Raw genomic sequence first — 10,221 nt, 5'->3', positions numbered from 1 at the left:
GGGACTTTGCTGTCTGCGTCTCCCAGCAGATGTCTGGGTAGTTTAGGTCCCCCATGACTACCGCCTCCTTAGTTTTTATGGTCTCTGAGAGCTGCCTCAGGAGCCCCAAATCTAGTTCTTCCCCTTGGTGTGGGGGTCTGTAGCAGACCCCTACCACCAAATCCCTTTCTACTTGCCCCCCATGTAACTTAACCCACAGTCCTTCTACTTTCTCCTCCTTCGATTCTGTCTTGATGAGGGTCGAAGTATATTGCTCATTGACATTACTACTGTAATGATTTGCTTCTTAGAATCCTAGAAAATTAGGGCTGGAAGGGACCTCTGAAGGTCATCTGGTCCAACTATCGGCTCAAAGCAGAAGCATCACCAACTAGACCATCCCAGCCAAGGCTTTATCTAGCCGGGTCTTTAACCTTAAAGAATGGAGTGTACCACCTCTCTGGGTAACCTGTTCCAGTGCTTTACTACCCTCCTAGAGAGAAAATTCTTCCTAATATCGAACCTAAACTTCCCTTGCCGCTACTTGAGACCGTTGTTCCTTGTTCTGTCATCTGCCATCACTGAAAACACTCTAGCTCCATCCTCTTTTGAGCCCCCCTTCAAGTAGTTTAAGGCTGCTATTAAATTCCCTCTCAGTCTTCTCTTTTCTAGACTAAATAAGCCCAGTTTCCTCAGAAGTCATATGCCCCATCCCCCTCACCATTTGCCCTCCGCTGGACTCTCTCCAACTTGTTCACATCCTTCCTGTAGTGGGGGGCCCAAAACTGAACACAGTACTCCAGATGTGGCCTCACCAGTGCTGAATAGAGGGGAAGAATCACTTCTCTTGACTTGCTGGCAACACTCCTACCAATGCAGCCCTATATGGCATTAGCCTTCTTGGCAACAAGAGCATACTGTTGGCTTAGATTCGGTTTATTGTCCACTGTAACCCCCAGGTCCTTTTCTGCAGAGCTGCTGCTCGGCCCGTCAGCCCCTAGCCTGTACTTGTGCATGGGATTGTTCCGTTCTAAGCGCAGGACTTTGCACTTGTCCTTGTTGAACCTCATGAGATTTCTTTTGGCCCAATCCTCCAATTTGTCTAGGTCATTCTGAATTCTAGTCCTACCCTCCAGCACGTCTACTACTCCCCCAGCTTGGTGTCATCTACAAACTTGCTGAGGGTGCACTCTATGCCATCTTCCAGGTCCTTGATGAAAACTAGGGCTGTATGAAGCTTTGGGTGCCGATTCAATTTGGAGGAGATTCAGCCTGACTCGGTGGCTGAATCTTCAAATCCAAATTGAATTGGGGGATCAATAAAAAGGTCCAAATCAATTTGAAGCTCTCTGAATCGATTCAGAAAAGATTTGGAGAGTTTTGATGATTTGGGTAGTTCCTGATTGCTGCAGCAGGGAGCTAGACCCAGACTCTGCGCTTGTAAGTAGGGTGCAGAGGAGTGGGGTTGGAGGAGGGAACCATGGGGGGACCCCACCCCAGCTCCCAGACTTTTTTTAAAGCCCCCACTCACCAGGTGCTGCCAGGTACGGGGGCAATGCCCACCACTGTCCCACACTGCATTGGGGGTGGGGGGGGGTTCTGTTACAAGCCACCCTGCCTGCCCCAGCTCCGGCCTTTTAAGATCCCCCCTGCCCCCCTGGCTCACCAGCTCTTGCAGTGACCTCTGGGCTTCATGGGGCTTGTGGAAGAGCCCTCCACATGGTGTGGGGCAGTGCAGAGCAGTGGGGATCACCCCCTGCCAGGCAGGAACCAATGAGGCCGGATTTTTGAGTTGTGATTTTTGTGTGTTTGTTTTGTTGACTTGTTTTTTGTTGTTGTAGTTTTTTGTTTTTTTTTCTTTTTTCTTAAAGGGCTGGAGCTGAGGGGGGGGGCTCAGGCAGAGCCCCCCCATGCAGCATGGGGCAGTGAAGGGCAGCAGGGATCACCTCCTGCCAGGAAGCACCCAGTGAATGCGGGCTTCCCCCTCCCCCCACCAAAGTGCTGGGAGCTAAGGCAGGCAGGGCAGCCATTGCTGGGCTGGGAGAGCAGGCGGGGGGATTGGCCTGTGTGATTTGAAGATTCAGCACCAGCTGAACCTCCGAATCAGATTTGGCCAAATCAATTCAGGATAGTGATTCGAATCGCTGTCCCCCCAAATTGACTGAATCCAAATCTGAAGCAAATACTATTTGCTTCGCACAGGCTTAAAGACATTGAACAAAACCAGCCCGAGGACTGACCCCTGGGGCGCTCCACTTGATACAGGCTGCCAACTAGACATTGAGCCATTGATTACTACCCCCTGCGCCTGATGCTCCAGCCAGTTTTCTATCCAACTGCAGCAAAGTGGGGTTCCCCAACTAGCCACAGTGCTAGTTTTCCCCACCTGCCTTTTGGGCACACCACCCCACCTGTCTCACCTGCCATGCCTTGTTGTTAATTAAGGCCCCAACTACCTCTGATAAGTGACCTACTGAAAGGTGAGAGCTGGAGTTAAGGTGCCCCTACCCATCTTTCACCGGGGTGGCCTGGCATTTCCTGGGGGCTTCTGTGCCACTGTGAACCCCACCAGGCCACCCACTCCTGGCAGAGTGCAGTTTTAGGTCATGCCCAGGACCAGGAGCCTCCAAACCATTCCCTGCAGCTCCTCCCTTACCTCCAGGTGTTGCATGGAGCCTTGCACCCAGGCAATGTTACTACCTGCCCTACCCTGCCAGCAGCGAACTGCCCTATTTATATAGGTGGCCGGAGATCTAAAATAGCTGCTGCAATGGAGCACCTGCTGGCTGCTTGGCACTGGTCTTAAAGTGGCAGGCACCAACAGTGCCCTGCCACATACATTCCCCCGTAAAATAGTTCCTGGGGGAGGTTTCCACTGCTGCTCCTCCAAAGCAGGCTCCCCTCAGAGCCTGTGAACACCCTCAAGTGGCAAGCACCCCAAAAGGTGCTCTGCCATATACCTCCCTCCCCTTAAAATTGACATTCAGGGGTTTTGCTTGGCTGCCTGCTCTGCTGGCTTTGTCCCAGCCTACTGCAGACCCTGCCACATGGCGAGCACCCCAAAGGTGCTCCGCCACACCAACTTACAGTCTATTCATTCAGCCTACATTTCCTTAGCTTGCCTGCGAGAATGTTGTGGGAGACCATATCAAAAGCCTTGCTAAAATCAAGGTACACCACATCCATTAGTCTCCCTGTGTCCACAGAGCCAGTCACCTCATCATTGAAGGCAATCAGGATAGTCAGGCATGACTTGCCTTTGAATCCATAGGCAACATGTAGGGAACATATTGGGGGTGCACATGTAGCTCCTGAGAGTGCTGGTGCCCCCCTGAGACTGAATGCTTTTGGCTTAGGTGATGGGCAGGGGGAGCAGGTGGAGCACTGGTGCCCCCCTGAGAAGTACTGCCAGGTGTCTGGCCACAGGGGGACTACCCCTCCATCGCGACCACTGCCACGGCCACCTGCGGACAGTCTCTGCTTGGCTCATCCTCGCTGCTGACAGCGCGGCTGCCTGCAGGTGTTCCCCACTTGCTGCTGCCATGCCCCACTGCCAACACCACTGCTGCTGCCTGTGGGTGGTCGCCATGCCCCGCCAGCTTCAGGAGGCATGCGTCCCCTATGGGTGTATCCATGCTGACTGTTCCTAATCACCTTCTGCTCCTCCAAGTGCTTAGAAATGGATTCTTTGAGGATCTGGTCCATGGTTTTTCCAAGGACTGAGGTGAGGCTGACTGGCCTGTAGTTCCCTAGATCCTTCTTTTTCCCTGTCTTAAATATGGGCACTATGTTTGCCCTTCTCCAATCATCTGGGACCTCTCCTGATATCCATGAATTTTCAGAGATTATGGCCAGTGGCTCTGCCATCTCATCAGCCAACTCCTTCAGCACCCTTGGGTGCATCCCATCCAGCCCCATGGACTTGTATATGTCCAGCTTTTCTAAACAGTCCCTAACCTGTTCTTTCACCACTCTTGGCTGCTCACCTCCTCCCCAAACTGTGCTGCCCACTGCAGTAGTCTGGGAGCTGAGCTTGCCTGTGAAGACTGAAGCCAAAAAGGCATTGAGCTCGGCCTTTTCTGCATCCTCTGTCACAAGGTTGTCTCCCACATTCAGTAAAGGACCCACACTTTCCCATATCCTCCTCGTGCTGCTGACATACTTGTAAAAACCCTTCTTGTTACCCTTCACATCCCTTGCTGGCTGCAACTCCAGTTGTACTTTGGCTTTCCTGGCTTCATCCCTGCATAGCCCTACTTTGTCCAGATTTCCACTTATAAGCTTCCTTTTTGTGATTTAGTTTACTGAAGAGTTGCCTGCTAAGCCAAGCTGGTCTTCTGCCTTGCTTGCTAGTCTTCCTGTACATTAGGATATTTTGTCCCTGACCTCTCAGTAAGGCTTCTCTAAAGTACAGCCAGCTCTCTCCTCTCCACCTCAGACTGGCTTGTTGTCCATTTGAACTATAGCATAGATGGAAATGTCCTCTTTTCAAATGTTCTTTCAAGTCCAGGCCACAGCAGCAACAATGGGAAGACATGTAGCTGTTATTAACAAATAAGATCTACATGTTACATGTAGCTATTTAACAACTAGTTAGAAGCAGAACTCTTTCACCTACGTGTGATTCAGAGTACAAGAAGACATTATTCAACTGCAAGGAAACAATGGGAAGTTTTAAATTCAGCCACACATTCATCCAAGTCCCTGTTAAGGGAACAGATGCACATTCTTTCATTGTGGACCAACTGAAAGTGTCTTGTGAAAGAATACAGGGAAGTGCAATGAATTAAATGCACTTCCACTGCATTACTAGGGAGGAGTATTTTTTCCTTTAAATGATATACACATATATTTAATAATTAGTTGGAGCAAAATTCTTTCACACGTGATTCAGAATACTATAACATGTTATTAAACTGCAATGAGAAGGGTGTTTTAAAGTGAGTCATCCATTCATTATACATATTATACCTCATGGTATACCATACCAGTAACTTGAGAGAGATCTCTACAATGGCTCATTGATGACTTAAAGAGTCCAGTCTTTGAGCCACAGATTCATCCACAGAAGTTGCAGATCTTCCCACAGAGGAGAGTAGGCTACAGACTGGGATTCCTCTCCTTTTCCTTTCTCTGGTCTCTCTTCTCTGCTTCAAGGGTAAGGCACTTAACCTCAAAACAAGCTGCGGCTTGGTTGAGGTTGCAGTCCCACTGAGATTAGCTGACAGCCAGCTCCTCCCAATTTTTGATGCTGGCATCTATTTTCTTGAGGTATGCATTGCAAGTAATTACTGGGAAAGCAGCAAGCCAGATGTACAAAGCCACTTGCACAGCAAATTACCTGCAAACAACAGAATGAAATCAAAACAAGCTTTCCCAAAGGCATAGTTATTCAAACCTCAAGTACAAGCCCTAGGTAATGGGATTGGAATGGCATTGTAGCACATGGACCATGTAGCAGTGGGAGGCGTTCACTTCCAAAGATGCAGCATTTTCATTGCCATATTTGCACTGTGGAAATAGGATTTCATGCATGGAGTAATAGAAGCTCTGTCATAGGAGGAAGGCATTCAGGTACCAGGCACAGACGTTTATTACATTAACGCTCAGGGCAATAGATTTCTGGGTTACACAATAGATAAACCTTTTTTACACGAGCTCATCAACATTCACAAAAGAATTGGACATTTAGATGGACGGTGAGATGATCCAGTTACATCCCCTACAACAATGTATAGATATAGATATCTATCTTACAAGAGAGAGAACCTTGTGTGTGCTTTTGAGTGTCAGGCAACCACTGATGACCTGATTTGTGAAGAAATTTCCTGTCTGGGTGAATAATTATCTAGTTGACCATGATGGAATTTCTAGAATTCCCTTCTGAAACCATTAATAATGGCCCATCAGAGGCAGGATGCATGAACAGTTATGGCAATTGCTCTGCAAGGCATTTTTTTTTAAATGTAATATGTTATAGGGTGGCTTTGTAAAACTACTATGAATATTTGCCAGACTAAATACAAAACCTGTTCACCCACCCTCTCCACCATGATGAATAAGAATTAAAAAAAGAATAGCTTCTACTTATCTGTTTAAAAAAAAGCACTCCTTGTTTACAAGGAATTCTGAATGGCTATCACAATGTCTGTCAGAATGCTTTAATCTGTGACCGAAGATATCAACAGCAAACTCAGATACTGTCTGAAGTACTGTTGTCATATCTTCAAAGCATAACTTTCCCTTCAAAGTCAGTTTGGAATAAATACCTCGGTTATATATATAAATATATATAATAAGGTAGCTCTATAGAATCCATTAGGAGGTCTTGCTGGAGTTGCCATTTTTCATACCTGTTAAACTGAGGCCCAGAGACATTGTTTGATCTTCTGTTCTGACTTTATTCCAATTTGGACAACTTCATTCTACCCATCTGACTTGCCCCTTCAGTATTAATTTGGTTTGTCTCCTGTCCTTTTACATGCTGTTGTATTTACCAGAGGCCATAGGCAGCAGAATGCTGGGGCTAATGGGTCTTAGCCCCCACAAATGCATGGCAGCACAGAGGGTCCCTGCTGCTGTGTGCACCCTGGCACGGAACACAGGTGGGCTGCAGCTGTGGGCTGGGTTCCGCTGCCACTGCCCCAGGAGCAAGGCAATGCAATGTGCCTGCTGCGTGCTGACTGTGCTGTGTTCCCTGCCTGCCTGGTGGCAGCAGGCACATGGTGCTGTGCCACTCCCAAGGCAGCAGCAACAGAGCACAGAGCCCAGCCTGTAGTAACAGCCCACCCCCGCCCCATACACAAATCCGATGGGGACACGTGTCTTCCGGGCCTCTGCCAGGGTGCATGCAATGATGGGAGCTCCCCACACCCCTGGATGAGCTTCCCAGGTTCTGAGCATCCGTTGACCTGCCCCAGGTCCCCACTCCCTCCCTCACTGTGGAGGTGTTGATCTGTCCCCCTATGTCCCTTTGCCATGACAGACTTACCTGCTTTGAGGGGGGTGTACACATACGCATGCAAGTGCACAAGCGCTCAGCTCCCCCAAACTAATATTTTCTCCCTGTGCCAGAGGCAGCCACAGTAATTCCTATGCATGTTTACATGCAATAGTTTGTAAATTATGCTGAGATGGAGCATGTTATAAAATTTACATTTACAGCAACTTGTATTATTTCCTAGTAATTCTTCATCTTATTAATGAGAACGCTTATAAAAGCTACTCTTATTTTGACAGTTCTAATACTAAAAACATTCCTAAGGAAGAGCAATAATACTCTTATCACCTTTAAGAGTAAGAATATATATTTTTTAAAACAAATTCAATAGCTAAACATTTCCAAGAGGTTTACAGTGTCAAATGCAATATCTGAATATTGCTGCAAACCTTTCAGAATGACTAAAGAAATTAAGTCTGTTTTAAAATTCTTCTACCACACAATTTCGAGATTCTGATATTGGAACAACTTTACAATTAACAGTATATAGTTATGAAGAATATTTACTACATTTTGCTATTGCAATGAGTAGTGAAGTATTCCTGTATTGAGTATTTTATTTTTGCTGGCTATTTTAAGGCCAGACCCAAGTTGATTCTATATATTGTTTCATCTGCAAAATGTTAAGCTCTAGAGTTCCTGTGTTTAAATGCATACTCAGTGAGATGCATGCAACACATGGAAATAGTCTCATGAACCTTTATTCTTCGTGAATGAAAAAATAAATAAATCAAAGGGCAGTAAAGCATGCTGGCTGGCATAGACCTGTATCAGGCTGCACACATCAGGCTGTAGCTCCTGCAAGCCTGCAGAATTGCTACAGCCCAGCTGCAGGCAGTCAGAAGTGATTACAGGCTGCCTAGGAGGATTGGGCCAGCTGATTACAGATAATTGGCTGGACACAGGAAGTTAAGCTCCCAGGGAAGGGAGCTAGGGAAGAGATAGCTAGAAGGACTACAGAGTGAGAGAAAAGGCTACAGGGTGAGAAGTAGTAATGAGCCAGAGAACCCTCTCATGGGGTCTGGCAGAAGACCCTTGGGCTGCACAGCTGGGAGTAGCTGCACCATGACAGGACTAGAGTCAAAGCCAGACTGAAAAGGAAGACTGCGGTGCAGAGGGAGCACTGCAGTGGCACCTTTTTCAGAGCTATAGAAGACCTGTTACTGTAAGTGCACTCTGCATGGGCTACATTAAGTGTATGATACTGAATCCTAACTCATGGCTGTGTTGTTGCCTGAGAGGCTATTGTGCTCAGGAAATGAAGGACTCTGAGCTAAAAAGCATGAGAGACTTGAATTGAGCTAAGTGATTTTTTTTTTTCCCTCAACCTGCTACTGTACATGTAAAGACTTCTGTTATTCGATAAGCTATTGATGGAATGCAACTAATAACCCCATAAAAAAAAAAACTGACTTACCTTGACAGTAATAGAGTAAAATCTCTTGGGCTCCAGTGATACAGCTTATCAGCTCTCAAGAAACATTCAGACCCCAAAGTACTTCTAGTCAAAAGAAAACATAGAATCACAGAAAAAATAGGGTTGGAAGGCACCTCGGGAGGTCATTTAGTCCAACCTCTGCTTCAAAGCAGAACCATCACCAACTATATCATTCAATCCATGGCTTTGTCAAGCCAGGCCTTAAAAACCAAGGGTGGAGATTCTACCACCTCTCTAAGTAACCTGTTCCAGTGCTTCACCACCTTCATAGTGTGAAAGTTTTTTCCTAATATTTAACTTAAACTTTGCTTGCTGCAATTTGAGACTACTGCTCCTTGTTCTGTCATCTGCCACCACTGAGAACAGTCTAACTCCATGCTGTTCGGAATCACCATTAAGGTAGTTAAAGGTTGCTATCCAACCCCTTCTCAGTCTTCTCTTCTGCAGACTAAATCAGCCCAGTTCCCTCAGCCTCTCCTCAGAAGTAATGTACCCCAGCCCCCTAACCATTTTCTTTGTCCTCTACTGGACTCTCTCTAATTTGTCCACATCCTTTCTGTAGTGGGGGCCCCAAAACTAGACACAGTACTCCAGATGTCACCTCACCAGTGCAGAATAGAAAGGAATAATTGGTTCCCATGATCTGCTGGCAATGTTCCTACTAATGCAGCCCAGTATGCTGTTAGCCTTCTAGGCAACAAGGGCATGCTGCTGACTGATATCCATAAATCATCAATGATTGACTTCCCATGGACAATTTGGTCCCATCAGTCATAAAGCCATTCTCAGATATAACAACAGAAGTTCAGTTAAGCTGCTGGTAGAATCTACATGACAGTCAAGAAAGTTTATGGTCTATTTAGTTCAGTCTTGACTTAGAAGGAAAATATTTATCTAGGTGCACCTGCTGCTTGTAGTGCTTGTCAGAAGAAAGGGAGAACCATACACTGATATACTCATCATGAGACAGCCCATGGGACTCATATTTTGGAACAAGAGAGAAAGGGCTAGTACCACTGTCCTAAATTCCTACTCTAGTAATTTGATTCTGAACTACCTAAATAGTATCTGTAGTTCCAGACAATTGGAGATGGGCAGATGAAATGCTGCTCTTTCACACATGGTTTCTGTCGCAGAGCACCAAGGTGCTCTGCTCCTAAAGGAGAAACTGCTAGAGAAAAAGCCCTAGCAGGGAATAAGGAGCCCACCTGTGGGTTGCCAGGACAACTGGAGGCAGCAAATGACCCACACCTGCCAGCGGTCAGCTGGCTGTAAGGGGCAAGGCCTGGCTCTTATAAAGCCCAGGAGCTGAGGCTAGGACAGTTCCCTGCCAGCAGCCAGAGAGAAAAGAGCTCCTGGAGCAATGATGCGAAGAGAAGCCTGACCGCAGGTATAGTTCAAGCTGGGTAAAGGATGGCAGCTCTAGGATGTCTGAGCCATGTGATTTAGCTGGGCAGCTTTAAGTTATGTTGTAGTCTAGGGGCTTGTGTTTTGCTTTGTTGTTGTATCACCAGTGGTTTGGGTGAGGCTATTAGGGGTTGGAGGAGGCCTCATAGGGGACCCACAATAGCGTGGGTACCCCAGCTCTAGTAAGGGTGTGGTGTATGGGGTGCATAGACCCTAGCTCCAGAGAGGGGGGCAGCAGTGCTGAGAAGGCCCCAGAGAGAAGGCAACAGTACCGAGGAGGCCCGAGAGAGAGGGCATATTCCAGCTGCGAGGCTTGGGGAATGGTATAAGGGGTGGTTGGAGCCATGCATAGCCCATAAGGCTAGGGTGTCTGGGAAGCACCCATCATACAGTGGGA

This window comes from Alligator sinensis, unplaced genomic scaffold (genome assembly GCF_000455745.1).
Source record: "Alligator sinensis unplaced genomic scaffold, ASM45574v1 scaffold541_1, whole genome shotgun sequence".
Taxonomy (NCBI): Eukaryota; Metazoa; Chordata; order Crocodylia; family Alligatoridae; genus Alligator; species Alligator sinensis.
This window is presented reverse-complemented; position numbering follows the sequence as displayed.